At 43.5% G+C, this 14,483-nt stretch overlaps 1 protein-coding gene across 1 annotated transcript in view; it reads left to right on the forward strand.

The window, feature by feature from the left end:
• The first annotated feature begins 3,429 nt into the window (after positions 1 to 3,429).
• The window catches only part of GJC1 (gap junction protein gamma 1), a 31,197-nt gene continuing 20,143 nt past the window's right edge, over positions 3,430 to 14,483 (forward strand). Inside the window, exon 1 of the mRNA XM_061175536.1 lies at positions 3,430 to 3,602. The gene's annotated coding sequence lies outside the window, so the exon portion shown is untranslated. The remainder of the gene's footprint in view (positions 3,603 to 14,483) is intronic.

The raw sequence follows: 14,483 nt of genomic DNA on the forward strand, positions 1-14,483 counted from the left end.
AACACTGGGGGGAGTCATCTTACTGTTCCCTCTATACTACTTGCATTACCTATTTAAAAAAATTTTTGACAAAAAAATCTGCTTCAAACAACATCCCTGTGGCAGGGAGGAGCAGTATAATGTGTCTCACAGGTTAACTGAAACTGCTGGGGATTATGGGGGCAGGGGGTTGTGCTACTAACACCCCCCTCCCAATAGCACAAGTAATCAAGAGCTTCTTATCCGGCCAGTCTGGGGCAAGCAGGGCTTCCTGTTGCCAACCGGGAGCTTTCCCAAATCCTACCTCTCTGGGCCTCTGCTCCCATCCCCCTGGACAGAAGAATCTGCTCCGAGTTTACCAGCCAAGTGGGGACCCTGGAAAATGTGTAATGGAAATAGTGACACACTGCAGCCTTCAAGTTGACCCTACAGTTTCCAAACCACAGAGCCCCAGGGCGACTCTCAAGTTCTCAAACTGGGTTTTGATCCTTTCCTGCCTGGGCCCCATGTGAATAAAAAGTGACATGGTTCTCACAGCACCCGGCTCTACCACTCCCTGCCAGAGGCTGGAAACCAGACCCATTTCCCTGTTTGAAACTTGAGGCTTTTTTTTTCTTCCCTCCGGTAGCCTTTCTTATGTTAGCAATGGCAAGCCTTCCTTCACTCATGCACTCTGCATACACTTGCCAGGCACCTACTGTGTGCTGGGCTGGGCTCAAGGAGCTGCCACACAGCGGCCCTGCCTTCAGGGGGCTCACATTCTAGCAGTTGCCCTGGTTTGCTCCAGACCATGGTGAATGCCTGGACCTCTGGCTTAGGTTTCTGGCCTCAGCTTCCCCACCTGTAACTGGATTAAAGGATGTCAGTAGCTGGCAAGGTGACAGAGGAGCGGACGAAGAGTCCTGACTAGGAGACAGAGTCTTTGGCTACATTTCTGTTTTTTTAACTATCTGCAGTTAAAACAACTTATCTTCTCTGGGTCTCATTTCCATCTTTATTTTTAAAAATTTATTTATTTATTTTTAAAATTTATTGGCTGCATTGGGTCTTCGTTGCTGCGCGCAGACTTCTCATCGTGGTGGCTTCTCTTGTTGCGGAGCACGGGCTCTAGGTGCGCGGGCTCAGTAGTTGTGGCTCGTGGGCTCTAGAGCACAGGCTCAGTAGTTGTGGTGCACGGGCTTAGCTGCTCCGCAGCATGGGGGATCTTCCCAGACCAGGGATCGAACCTGTGTCCCCTGCATTGGCAGGCGGATTCTTAACCAGGGAAGCCACCAGGGAAGCACATCATTTCCATCTTTAAAAGGTTGCTCTTGGGAATTCCTTAGCGGTCCAGTGATTAGGACTCCACACTTCCTGGCAGGTTCATCCATGAATTTATAGGAAAATAATACCTAATAAACATTTGAGTATATATATATATATATTATTTATATATAATACACAATACATATTTGTTTATAAATATTATATATACGTATATAACCAAATATTTTAAAGGTTTTTATTGAAGTCAACATGCCACAGAAAAGTGTACTATCACTATCAAAAGAGAACAGCTCAAATGTGGCAACTAAAGATACCTGTATATCGTGTATTCAGCATCCAGCTCAGGAACAGAACAGGAATAGCCCCCCAGAAGCCCCCTCAGGCTCCCTTCCGATAACTATCCTTACCCTAGGATAACCACTATCCTTACTTCTAACAGCACAGATTAGTTCTGCCTGTTTTTGAACTTTATACAAATGGAAAGTTTTGTGAGATTCATCTATCTTGCTGCGTGTAATTGTAGATTATTCATTCTCATTGCTGCATAATGTACCATTGTCAGAATATAACATTTTATCTATCCTTGCTACAGTTGATGGGCATTTTGGGTAGTTCCCAGTTTTTTGGCTATTACAAATAGTGCTGCCATCAATATTCTAGAACAAGTATTTTGTACACATTTCTGTGGAATTTCAGATTCACAGTGCATTCCTAGTTTTGGCTTTAGTAGACACTGCCAAACAGTCTTCCAAAGTGATTTGTAGCGATTTACACTTGTACTAGCAATAGATGAGTTTTAATATTGTAGTCAGTATGGATTTTGTCTCCTGCGTCATCTTAGCTAACATGTTCTTTATTCCTATTTTCACATATTTACAGGGTCTTCACACTTGTCATTTTAAATACATTTGTAGAGAGGTAACGTGATAATGGGGAGGGGACGGAGACTGGGGCATGGCAAGTATAGGGGGAAGATAATTTAAATACAGAGGCCGAGCAGCTAAGTGGAGACAGTGCCTGCCCTGGACGGACAGTGTCACTCAGAAGTAACGGTCACGTGAAAAGAGAGGCTCAAAATGAGCAAAACTTTTGACTTTTTAGAGAGAAGCCAAAAAGACAGATTTTTAAAATTTGGCAACTAATTCATAATTTTGGAAAACATCATACTAGCCAAACAAAACATCTGTCAGTGGGCCAGATGCTCAGCCCTCAAGTTTTCAGCCACTTGACTGGCCATAAGGGCCTGGCTTTCCGTAGAGGGGGCAGGGTTGAACTGTAGCAAGTCACCTCACTAGTTAGAGTTTAATTTCCTCTGTGGTCAAAAGGGTAAAATGAAAACCTATCCTTCCGCATAATGATGGCCAATAAGATAATTCAGGAGCACTTTACAAAGTAAAGTATTCTCCCATCTCCTTAGTACGACTTCTGTTGTTATGCACGGACTCCCTCTACTTAAACCATTTGAGGAGTTTTCATATTCCTACCAGGCAATTCAAGGCTGGAGATTCCTATGCATATACAAAGTCCTTTGAAAATGGGATCCTGCTGGGATGTAAGGGGTTAAAAGGAAATGGCCTATTAGGGTCTTGCTAATGGGAGAAGTCCAGGACTTCAAAAATATCTAGAACAACACTAAAAGCCCAGAGGCCAAGGAATTAGGACGATTAACCCGACAAAGGCCAGTAGGATCCTCGAGTAATTGTAGAGCAGAACCTAGAACGGGGAATCAGCATCCCGCGTTACACTGGACCCAGGCCATGGCGGAGCGCACAGAATACAACTCCGGGGCTCGTTGGACCAACACCCCAGGATACCCCGGTAAGGCGTGTCCTCACTGCGCCGTTAGTTGCCCACTCGAAGTGAGGCACTGCCCACGGCGGAGTTCCTGTCCTGAGGATCAAGCTGGAGGAATGAACTGTCCGGGAGGCGAAGGCTGCGCCCACCCAGGGCCCAGACTCCACGCGCCTGGGTAGTTCCTACAAGCACCGCGCCTCCGCCCCGTCCGGGAGCGCGCGGACCCCACCGCGGAAAGTTGGAAGCCCGCGCCTCCGCCCCCGCGCTCCCGACGCCCCCTTCTACCCGAGCTCCACGTGCAGCGCACCTCCCACCCCCAGACCTCGGCGGGACGCACCCGCCCCCACCGCGGCGCGCAGTGCGCAGGCGCCTCCCTGTGGCTCTGGGCGGCGGGAGCGGCTTTGGCCGCGGCCGGAGACTGAAGCGAAGGCGGCGGTAGAGGAGAAGGAGGAGAGATGACTGTGGCGGCGAAGGCGATGGCGACACGGGGCACATGAGGCGGCGGCCGGCAGGACGGGCCGAGGCCCGGCGGAGGAGGCGGCTCCGGGGGACCCCGCCGGCAGGTGAGGGGCGGCCGCAGGGCCGGCTGAGAGGCGGCGGGCCAGGGGCGGGGCCCGAGGGCGGCGGGTGGGAGAACTTGTGGGGAGGCCGGAGAGGGGCAGGTGGGCCGGCGGAGAGTGCGGCGGGGGCAGGGGGGAGGGAGAGGATGCCACCGAGGGCTTCCCTCCGAGCCCGGAGGGGCGTCGCGACCCGCAGCCCGGCGCTGCCCCCGGCGCGCTCTCCCCCTTTGTCCCCAGGCGCGCGGTTCCCAAATTGGGAGGGAAAACGGCTCGGGGGTGGGCCGGGGCTGCGGCGGCGGCGCCGGGTGGGCGGGGAGCCCGAAGGACCTGGCCTCGCACTTGGGCGGTGCTCGCAACTCCTCGGGCGGTTAGGGGCGCAGGCCCGCGCCGGGGCTCTTCGCGGGCTGGTCTTTGTCTCCCGATGCTCGGCTCCTGACATCTCTCCGGGCGGCGTGCGGTTCGTCTGGCTCTTTCCTCTGACATCCCTGCCGGGACTTCTGTCTCCTTGAATGTTTGAGAGATTTAGTTCGCGGGCTGGTAGTGGGGGACGGGGAATGCAGTAGTCGCCTCTCGGTTAACACGTTTTCTTTACTTAAAATGATTTTTTTTTCCTCTTCGTGAAACTTTGGATGACTGGTGTGTTGTGGTTTTTTTTCCTTCTGTCTCCAGATTCAAAATTACGAGAAGGCGCTAACGCTGTGATTGTGGCCAGTTGTGTGGTTGGCGGCTGCTTTTGGAGCTTTGAGTTGAAAAGATTTACGTGATTGTGTGGTTTAGAATTGTTTGTTCTTTCTTTCTTTCTTTCTTTTTTTTTTTTTTGCAACTGTTTCTAAGATTGGGATTACTGTTTTTTTGGGAAATGGGCGAGTTTGGTTTTTACCATTTGAAGGAATTTTTGTTCGTTGAGAACCAGCAGTGGTACAAATTTCATTGTGCTCGAGCTTTATTTTGTTAGCATCGAGATTACTTTGTGGGATCGAATAAATCAAGTTAGAATAAGTTCTGGATAAGTGTTATCTTGTAGGCCTGATTAGTCTAAAATTATTATATGTTCGTGTTGTGTATACGTTCCAGTGAAAGTGCCGTAAAAATCAAACTATAAATGAAAGGGATTTTAATTCCCTGATAAGCGGAGTACATTAATATCTGTAGAAAAAAGGCTTCATAATGTAATTTAGGGATCAAATCCTCTACCCCTGGAAGAGGGCTTAGGTATTTTTCAGAATAAGAATGCAGAAAAATAAACTTAACTGCAGAGCTCCTGACTAAAAGTATGTTAATTGTGATTACATTTGATGGGTTTTTCTGTGTGTTTTTTTGTTTTATTTTTTGGATTTTAGCAGAGTTTTGTATATTGCAGTTGCTTTGGATTTCTTAAGTGCTATGTAATGGCAGAATTAAAAAAACATGAACTATTCTGGGTAAAAGGTAAAAAGCTCTGGTAAACAAATCTGTGTCTTAGTTTTCACCAGATCTTTGTACATGGTAGTTATGTGAAAATTCTCCTTTTATTATTTGTCCTGATTTGTAATGGTTTGATACTATTTACTAATAATCTTAAACTGTTGTGCACTTTTCCAGAGCATTTCAAACATCCTTTCCAAAAGTCAACGCTTTTAGCTTCCTTTTAGGTTGTGTGACTTTTGAATTGGTTTTCTACTTTTGCTAGTAGCCACAATGCTCTTAAAAAGGAGCAAAGGACTCAGTAACTTTCTCTTCAGTTCATGAAGGTTGAATTGAGTTTCAGTCTTTAATTGAAAGGATTTAAGAATTCCTCCCAGCTTTCTCCAGGTTATATCAACTAAATACGGATCAAGATAAGGAGTTCACCTGCGGGGGGGGGGGGGCGGGGGGGGATTGGGAGGGAAGATAGATGTGTTTGGTTTTTTTTAATTGTGGGAAAATATAGGTAACATAAAATTTACCATCTTAACCATTAAAAAAAACGAAAGGATTTAAGAAGTTAACATATCTTCAACATAATAATCTTACTTATAAATGCCGCTGTCTCTTAATAATTTTTACTCTTATTTCGTATTTGTATAAATTAGCCAAAGTGAAAGGATTCAGGGTGGGTCTCTGATTAGCTACACCCTCCCTCATGTCTAGCTTCAGGCTTACCTATCAATTCATTAATTGGGATCCTAGAATACAAAACATATAATTAAAATTCAGAGCATGACTTTCTTAATAAATACATAGTTTGTTCCATGACTTATTCAGTGCGAAGTGATGAGTTCCAAAAAAGCTGGGTTTTTTTTTCAGTTTCACATTTCAAAATAAATGAGGTGTTTTCCTTTTTTTGTTTTGTTTTTAATATTAATCTTGATAGTTAAGTGCACCTGGAGGTATAATTACTTATTTCTGAACTTGTGCTTTTCTTGTGGCCATAGAACATGTGTGGCTCCTATCCAAAATATCTAGTGAAAATTTAGACAGAGAAAGGATGGGTTTTTTGTGTTTTTTTGCTTTTGTAGACCATTTCTTTGAGAACACATATAAGATAGATTTTGGCTATTATCATTAACCTGAAGCTTACACATAGAAAACAGTTATGAACTGTTAATATCAGCAAAGTGTCAACAATTGTTTTTCAGGCACACTACTGCAACTGATGAATTTAGTTTGTGTGGAAGTAAGGACCTATTTGGTTAAGTCTGAGCACTGCTGTTTTCTACAGCTCTCAAGAATGAATGATCAGGGACTTCTTGGTGGTTCAGTGGTTAAGACTCCGCGCTCCCAATGCAGTGGGCCCGGGTTCCATCCCTGATCAGGGAGCTAGATCCCGAATGCCACAACTGAAAAAGAGCCCGCGTGTCGCAACTAAGACCCGGAGCAGCCAAATAAATTAATTAATTAAATAAATATTCAAACTTATTTAAAAGAAAAAAAAGAATGAATGATCAGTCAGTTCTGGTTGGCATAGGGTAGTACATTCTTGAGTTTTGCAAGCATTGCAGTGGCTGACAGCACTTGGATTTATCATTCAGACCAGTGGAATGTGTTGCCCCATGGGTTTTTTTTCCTTAAGACAAGGATGAGATCTTTATTTCTGTGGAATGAGTAGAACTCTCAGTTGAAGCCTGTTCTATGAGGCTATATTGCTGTAGCACTAGCACAGTTTGGACAAAAGTGTTCTGGTGGCCATTCATTCAGTGAACTGTTTTTTCCGTCAGGTACTTATGTTAAACACTGAACTGGACTGAAGATTCAGTTCAAAGATGAATGTTATGTGGGCTTTGTTCTCAAAATGCTTACCGTTTAACACGGCGGTCCCAACCTTTTTGGCACCAGGGACTGGTTTTGTGGAAGACAATTTTCCACGGACAGACAGGGGTGGGGGTGGGGATGGTTTCAGGATGATTCAAGTGCGTTACATTTATTGTGCACTTTATTTCTATTATTATTACATTGTAATATATAATGAAATATACAACTCACCATAATGCTGACAGGAGGCAGAGCTCAGGCGGTAATGTGAGTGATGGGGAGTGGCTGTAAATACAGATGAAGCTTCCCTCCTTTGCCTGCTGCTCATCTCCTGCTCTGCAGCCCAGTTACTAACAGGCCAGGGACAGGTATCAGTCCGTGGCCCAAGTGTTGGAGACCCCTGGTTTTTGTTTTTGTTTTTGTTTTTGTTTTTGGCTGTGTTGGGTCTTCGTTGCTGCACGAGGGCTTTCTCTAGTTGTGGCGAGTGGGGGCTACCCTTCGTTGCGGTGAGCGGGCTTCTCATTATGGTGGCTTCTCTTGCTGCGGAGCACGGACTCTAGGCGCACGGGCTTCAGTAGTTGTGGCACACGGGCTCAGTAATTGTGGCTCGCGGGCTCTAGAGCGCAAGCTCAGTAGTTGTGGCGCACGGGCTTAGTTGCCCCGCAGCATGTGGGATCTTCCCGGACCAGGGCTCGAACCCCTGTCCCTTGCATTGGCAGGCAGATTCTTAACCACTGCGCCACCAGGGAAGTCCAGATTTCAATTTGGGACCCCTGGTTTAACATGCTAAAAAGGTTTAGCAATCTGGAAATTATCTAAAATCTTTGAAAGAAAAGAAATGTATAGGATTTCGGGGTTTTCATTTTTTCTCTACAGAAATGGAATAAACTCCACATCCCTATTTTCGACTAATCTCTTAATTGTATTTAAGTCTCAAATAGTTAGAAAAGTTTTCATCTACATCTTGGAAGGATTTATCAGTTTTGATGGAATTTATTGTTACTTAACTGAGTTACAGCATTCCTTTTGGAAGGTTCAGAGTAAAGTGGATCTAGACTCTTGTCTATTTTTAGGGAATTCCCTTTGACTCATTCTTGGACCTCGGATTCCTAAGTGCCTATCTAGAGTAGGTGTTTATTTGGGTTTGAATTTTCCCTCCTCGATCTCTGGCTATTCCTTCAGGTCCCCTCCACCCCCAACCAGATCTTTCATTGATGGTCTTTCTCAGGTCTTGGTCCTTAGTCTTCCTCCCTTCTCACTCTAATCTTATCCATTCTGTGGTTTCAGTTTGCATGTATATTTTGAATACAACCATTTTTTAATCTGTAGTTCAGACCCCTTTTCTGATCCAAGCTGCCTGCTCAATCAACAACTCCACTTAGATACTCAGAGGTATTTTTAATTGAGTTGCCCAGACTGAGCTCTTGATCTTGGCTCCAAACCTAGACCTTCTTCACTGTACTCAGTTTCATTAAGTGGCTCTATCAACAACTTACTGAGGCCAGATTCTTGCAGTTTCTCTCCACTCTAGTCTCCCCATCCTAGTCTAGGCCACCTTTTCCCAAGACGATTTTTAAAAAAAATATATTTATTTGTTTATTTTTGGCTGTGTTGGGTCTTTGTTGCTGTGCGCGGGCTTTCTCTAGATGTGGCGAGCGGGGGCTACTCTTCGTTGCAGTGCGTGGGTTTCTCACTGCGGTGGCTTCCCTTGTTGTGGAGCACGAGCTCTAGGCGCACGGGCTTCAGTAGTTGTGGCTCGCGGGCTCTAGAGCTCAGGCTCAATAGTTGTGGCGCACGGGCTGAGTTGCTCCGCGGCATGTGGGATCTTCCTGGACCAGGGCTGGAACCCATGTCCCCTGCATGGGCAGGCGGATTCCTAACCACTGCGCCACCAGGCAAGTCCCGACAATTATTATAGTCAATTTAATTTAATTAATTAATTAATTTGGCTGCATCGGGTCTTAGTTGCGGCATGTGGGATCCTTCATTGCAGCACGCAGGCTTCTCTCTAGCACGAGGGCTCTCTAGTCGTGTTGTGCCGGCTCCAGAGTGCGCGGGCTTAGTTGCCCCACGGCACGCGGGATCTTAGTTCCCCGACCAGGGATCGAACCGCGTCCCCTGCACTGCAAGGCGGACTCTCAACCACTGGACCACCAGGGAAGTCCCTATTATAGGTCAATTTTAAATGGTCCTTCCTCGTTCACTCTTGTTTCAAAAAAAAAAAAAAAGAAAGAAAGAAATACAATATTATCGGTACGGTTGAAGTCTTCTCTGTTTCCCTACCTGATTGCACCCCCGCGCCCCAAACAACCACCGTTGTAGGCGTCCTTCCCAGAGGTAATCACCAACTTGAATTTATTATTCCCTTGCATTTCTTTATACTTTTACTATGTATTATATATGCCTAAGCAATATACCCTCTTGTGCTCTTCTCACAGCAGCTAAAATTATCTTTAAAAAAAATTTAATCGAGTCCCTTACCTGAAAACTTCTGCTGTTTTCCCTTCACTCTTCATTTAACATGATGTGATCTGGCCTTGCCTGCTTCTCGAGCATCGTTTCTTTTTACTTGCTTTCTTGCTATATATGGTCTAGCCATACTGATCTTTTTTTTTTTCCCCCGATTCCCTGAAGGTTCAAAGCTCACCCAACAGTCTTTGTACATGCTGTAGCTAATCCCTCTGCCTGGAAGGCAGCTCTTCATTCTTCAGAATTTGCTTAAATATCACTTCTGAAGAAAAACCTTCTCTGATTCTCCTATATTAGATTAGGGACCCCTATAATACGCTCTTTTTTTTTTTTTTTTTTTTGGAGCAGAGAAAGGTTTATTTCAGGACCAAGCAAGGAGAATGGGTGGCTTGTGCTCAAAAACCCCCTAACTCCCCAAAAGTTTTCCAGTAAAAGTTTTTATGGGCAAGATTTGGGGTGAGGGCTGCAGCGTGTATGACTTTCTTCTGATTGGTTGGTGGTGAGGTAACAGGATGGTGTTCCAGGATTGTTCTCAGCTTGAAGTTACCGTCTTCCACCCGAGTGGGGCCTTAGTTCCTGTAGAAGAACTCAAAAATATTGTTATGTATATCCCTTGAGGAGGAACCAACTCAGGTTTAATGCTGCACTCTTTTTTCTTTTTTTCTTTTCTTTTTTTTAAAACATCTTTATTGAAGTATAATTGCTTTACAATGGTGTGTTAGTTTCTGCTTTATAACAAAGTGAATCAGTTATACATATACATATGTTCCCATATCTCTTCCCTCTTGCATCTCTCTCCCTCCCACCCTCCCTATCCCACCCCTCTAGGTGGTCACAAAGCACCGAGCTGATCTCCCTGTGCTATGCGGCTGCTTCCCACTAGCTATCTATTTTACATTTGGTAGTGTATATATGTCCATGACACTCTCTCACCCTGTCACATCTCACCCCTCCCCCTCCCCATATCCTCAAGTCCATTCTCTAGTAGGTCTGTGTCTTTATTCCCGTCTTGCCACTAGGTTCTTCATGACCTTATTTTTTTTTTTTCCCTTAGATTCCATATATATGTGTTAGCATACTGTATTTGTTTTTCTCTTTCTGACTTACTTCACTCTGTATGACAGACTCTAACTCCATCCACCTCATTACAAATACCTCCATTTCATTTCTTTTTATGGCTGAGTAATATTCCATTGTATATATGTGCCACATCTTCTTTATCCATTCATCCGATGATGGACACCTAGGTTGCTTCCATGTCCTGGCTATTGTAAACAGAGCTGCAATGAATATTTTGGTACATGACTCTTTCTGAATTATGGTTTTCTCAGGGTATAATACACTCTTATAGCACCCTGCACTTCCCTTCTGTAGGATAGATCACAGTTTTAATTAATTTAACTATTTGTATAATACCTGTGTCACCATTAGACTACACTCCGCCCCACCCCCCCGCCCCCCGCCGTGCTGTGGCTTGAGGGATTTTAGTTCCCTGACCAGGGATTGAACCCCGGCCCCGGCAGTGAAAGTGCTGAGTCCTAACCACTGGACCACCAGGGAATTCCCAGACTATACTTTATATTCCATAAAGTCAGGAGTAATGTCTGTCTTGGATGGCCAGTATCCCTAGCACCTAGCTTATAGTTCATTTAGGTATTCAACAATTATTTGGATGTTTACTAATTTTTTTTTTTATTTGTAGTTATTGATGGTAATGAAGTAACTTCTGCCAAAGCTTTTGTTCTAACTAGAAGCCTTATTATTGTATTTTGTTTTTTGTATTTTTGGTCTTACATGCCAATACAGTGCTAGGTCTTCAGTAAATACTTACTGATGTGAACTTACTGGTAACCATGGCCTGATCAGTCTTAAGCAGTTTTTTTTTTTTTTAACTTTATATTTTATATTGGAGTATAGCTGATTAACAATGTTGTGATAGTTTCAGGTGCACAGCAAAGGGGCTCAGCCATACATATACATGTATCCATTCTCCCCCAAACTCCTCTCCCATCCAGGCTGCCACATAACATTGAGCAGAGTTCCCTGTGCTACACAGTAGGACCTTGTTGGTTATCCATTTTAAATATAGCAGTGTGTACATGTAGATCCCAAACTCCCTAACTATCCCTTCCCCCCATCCTTCCCCTCTGGTAACCATAAGTTCGTTCTCTAAGTCTGTGAGTCTGTTTCTGTTTTGTAAATAAGTTCATTTGTATCATTTCTTTTTATTTCTTTTTTATTTTTTAAATTTATTTATTATTATTTTTTTTGGCTGTGTTGGGTCTTCGTTTCTGTGCTAGGGCTTTCTCTAGTTGCGGCAAGCGGGGGCCACTCTTCATCACGTTGCGCGGGCCTCTCACTATCGCGGCCTCTCTTGTTGCGGAGCACAGGCTCCAGACACGCAGGCTCAGTAGTTGTGGCTCACGGGCCTAGTTGCTCCGCGGCATGTGGGATCTTTCCAGACCAGGGCTCGAACCCGTGTCCCCTGCATTGGCAGGCAGATTCTCAACCACTGCGCCACCAGGGAAGCCATATCATTTCTTTTTAGATTCCGCATATAAGGGATATGATATTTCTCTTTCTCTGTCTGACTTACTTCACTCAGTATGGCAATCTCTAGGTCCATCCATGTTGCCGCACTGCAAGGCTTTTATGGGATCTTAGTTCCCTGACGGGGGATTGAACCCGGGCCCTCGGCAGTGAGAGTGCGGAGTCCTAACTGCTGGACCACCAGGGAATTCGCTTCAGCAGTTTTAATAGACCAAAAATACAGTGATCACTTATGGTGTGGTATACACAGTGGAGACTCTTGTCTCCCAGGAAGATAATCACAGCTAGGCTTAGGAAGGCTATCAGATGGAATAAAGAAATTGCTATCAGATGGAATAAAGAAATTGAAGATTAGTTTTTTTCTTTGACATACTGTACCTAGTTCTAATTTTAATTTCTCCCCATTTGGTGGGCCAAGAGTCAGTATAATTAATGTCCCAAGAAACCTGGCTATATTATGCAGTTATACATTAAGGCTGACATTGACAGTTTGAGTATTTCACTTCACTGACAAAAAATTTTTTTTTGAAATAGGTATACATAATACAAAATCAAAAGGTATGAAAGGATGTACAGTGAAAAATAAGTCTTCTGGGGCTTCCCTGGTGGCGCAGTGGTTGGGAATCCGCCTGCCAATGCAGGGGACACGGGTTCAAGCCCTGGTCCGGGAAGATCCCATGTGCCACGAGCAGCTAGGCCCGTGAGCCACAGCTGCTGAGCCCGCATGCCCCAACTACTGAAGCCCGTGCTCCTAGAGCCCATGCCCTGCAACAAGAGAAGCCACCGCAATGAGAAGCCCACACACCGCAACGAAGAGTAGGCCCTGCTCGCCACAACTAGAGAAAGCCCATGGGCAGCAATGAAGACCCAATGCAGCCAAAAACAAACAAACAAACAAATAAATAAATAATATGTTTAAAAAAAAAGTAAGTCTTCCTTTATTCTCTTCTCAGTCACTCAGTTTTCTTTTCTCCGCTGAAGCAATTACTGTTTGCTTTTTTTGTGAATTCTTCTAGAGATGTCCATATATTCAGTATCCCCCCCGCCACGTACATAAATGGTAGCATACTCTACACGCTGTTCTGTAGCCTGCATTTTTCATTAATATATCTTAGTTTGTTTCATATCATTGCAGATAGAGCTGACTCTATTTTTTTTTTGACTACTAGATGTGCTGTAATTTGTTTACCCAGTCCCTTACTGATAGACTTTAAATTGTTTACAGCCCATTATCAGCAGTACTGCAGTGAATATTCTTATATATTTTTTTGTATGTCTGAACATTTCATTAGATAAATGTTGAGCACTGGAATCGCTGGATCAAAATACATCTACATTTTCAATTTTGATGGATATTTCCACATTGTCTTTTTTTTTAATTTTTTTTTTTTTAAGATTTATTTATTGATTGATTGATTGATTGCTATGTTGGGTCTTCATTTCTGTGCTAGGGCTTTCTCTAGTTGCGGCAAGCGGGGGCCAGTCTTCATCGCGGTGCGCGGGGCCTCTCACTGTTGGGGCCTCTCTTGTTGCGGAGCACAGGCTCCAGATGCGCAGGCTCAGTAGTTGTGGCTCACGGGCCTAGTTGCTCCACGGCATGTGGGATCCTCCCAGACCATGGCTCGAACCCGTGTCCCTCGCATTAGCAGGCAGACTCTCAACCACTGCGCCACCAGGGAAGCCCTCCACATTGTCTTTTACAGAAGCTTACCATTTTACCCCATCATTTCCAGTAGAGCACAAAGAATGCCTCTTTATATATACACCCTTCCTTCTCGCTAATCTGTTATCAATTTTTAAATTTTTTCCAATTGGATAAATGAAAAAGTAGTATATTGGTATAGTTTTAATTTGTAAATCTTTAATTACAAGTGATATTGAATATCTTTTCATACTGTATTATTAAAAGCCATTTATATTTTTCTGAGAACTATCTCTTCATTGCACGTTTTTTTTAATCGAAGTATAGTTGAGGACCTTGTTGTTTATCTGTTTTATATATAATAGTTTGTATCTGCTAATCTGAAACTCTTAGTTTATCCCTCCCTCCTTCCCCTTTGGTAACCATAAGTTTGTTTTCTGTGTCTGCATTGCACATTTCTATGGAGTGTTTTTTTGGTTTTGTTTTTTTTAACAATTAATGATCTGCTGGAGCGCTTTATGTGTTAAGAGAACTTAGCCTTTTATTCTAAGAATTGCAAATAATTTTAAGCATTTAGTGTATCTTTTGAGTTGTTTATAGTATTTTTTTGCTTTCTAGAAATTATATTTTGTATAATTGAATTTGTCATTTCTTTCATTTGACCTCTAGATTTTGTGTCATTTTAGAAAAGTTTTCACTACTCAGATTATTAAGAAAAAATGTTCATGTTTTCATCTAACTTTTATTGTATTGTTTTTAATTTAAAATCTTTGATCCATCTGGAATTTAAAGATCCAACTTTAATTTTTTTCTAGATAGCTACCCATGGTAGTTCAATATCATTTGTTGAATATTGCATCTTTTTTCCATTAGTTTGAAATGCCACCTTTATCATACATTAAATTCTCAGATGTATTTGGATCTTCTGGACTTTCTATTCTGTTCCAATTTGTTAATCGTTTTTCCAGTTCCACATTATAAAATTATTACAACTTTATAATATATATCGAGAG

Source organism: Eubalaena glacialis, chromosome 19 (genome assembly GCF_028564815.1).
Source record: "Eubalaena glacialis isolate mEubGla1 chromosome 19, mEubGla1.1.hap2.+ XY, whole genome shotgun sequence".
In the NCBI taxonomy this organism is placed as follows: Eukaryota; Metazoa; Chordata; class Mammalia; order Artiodactyla; family Balaenidae; genus Eubalaena; species Eubalaena glacialis.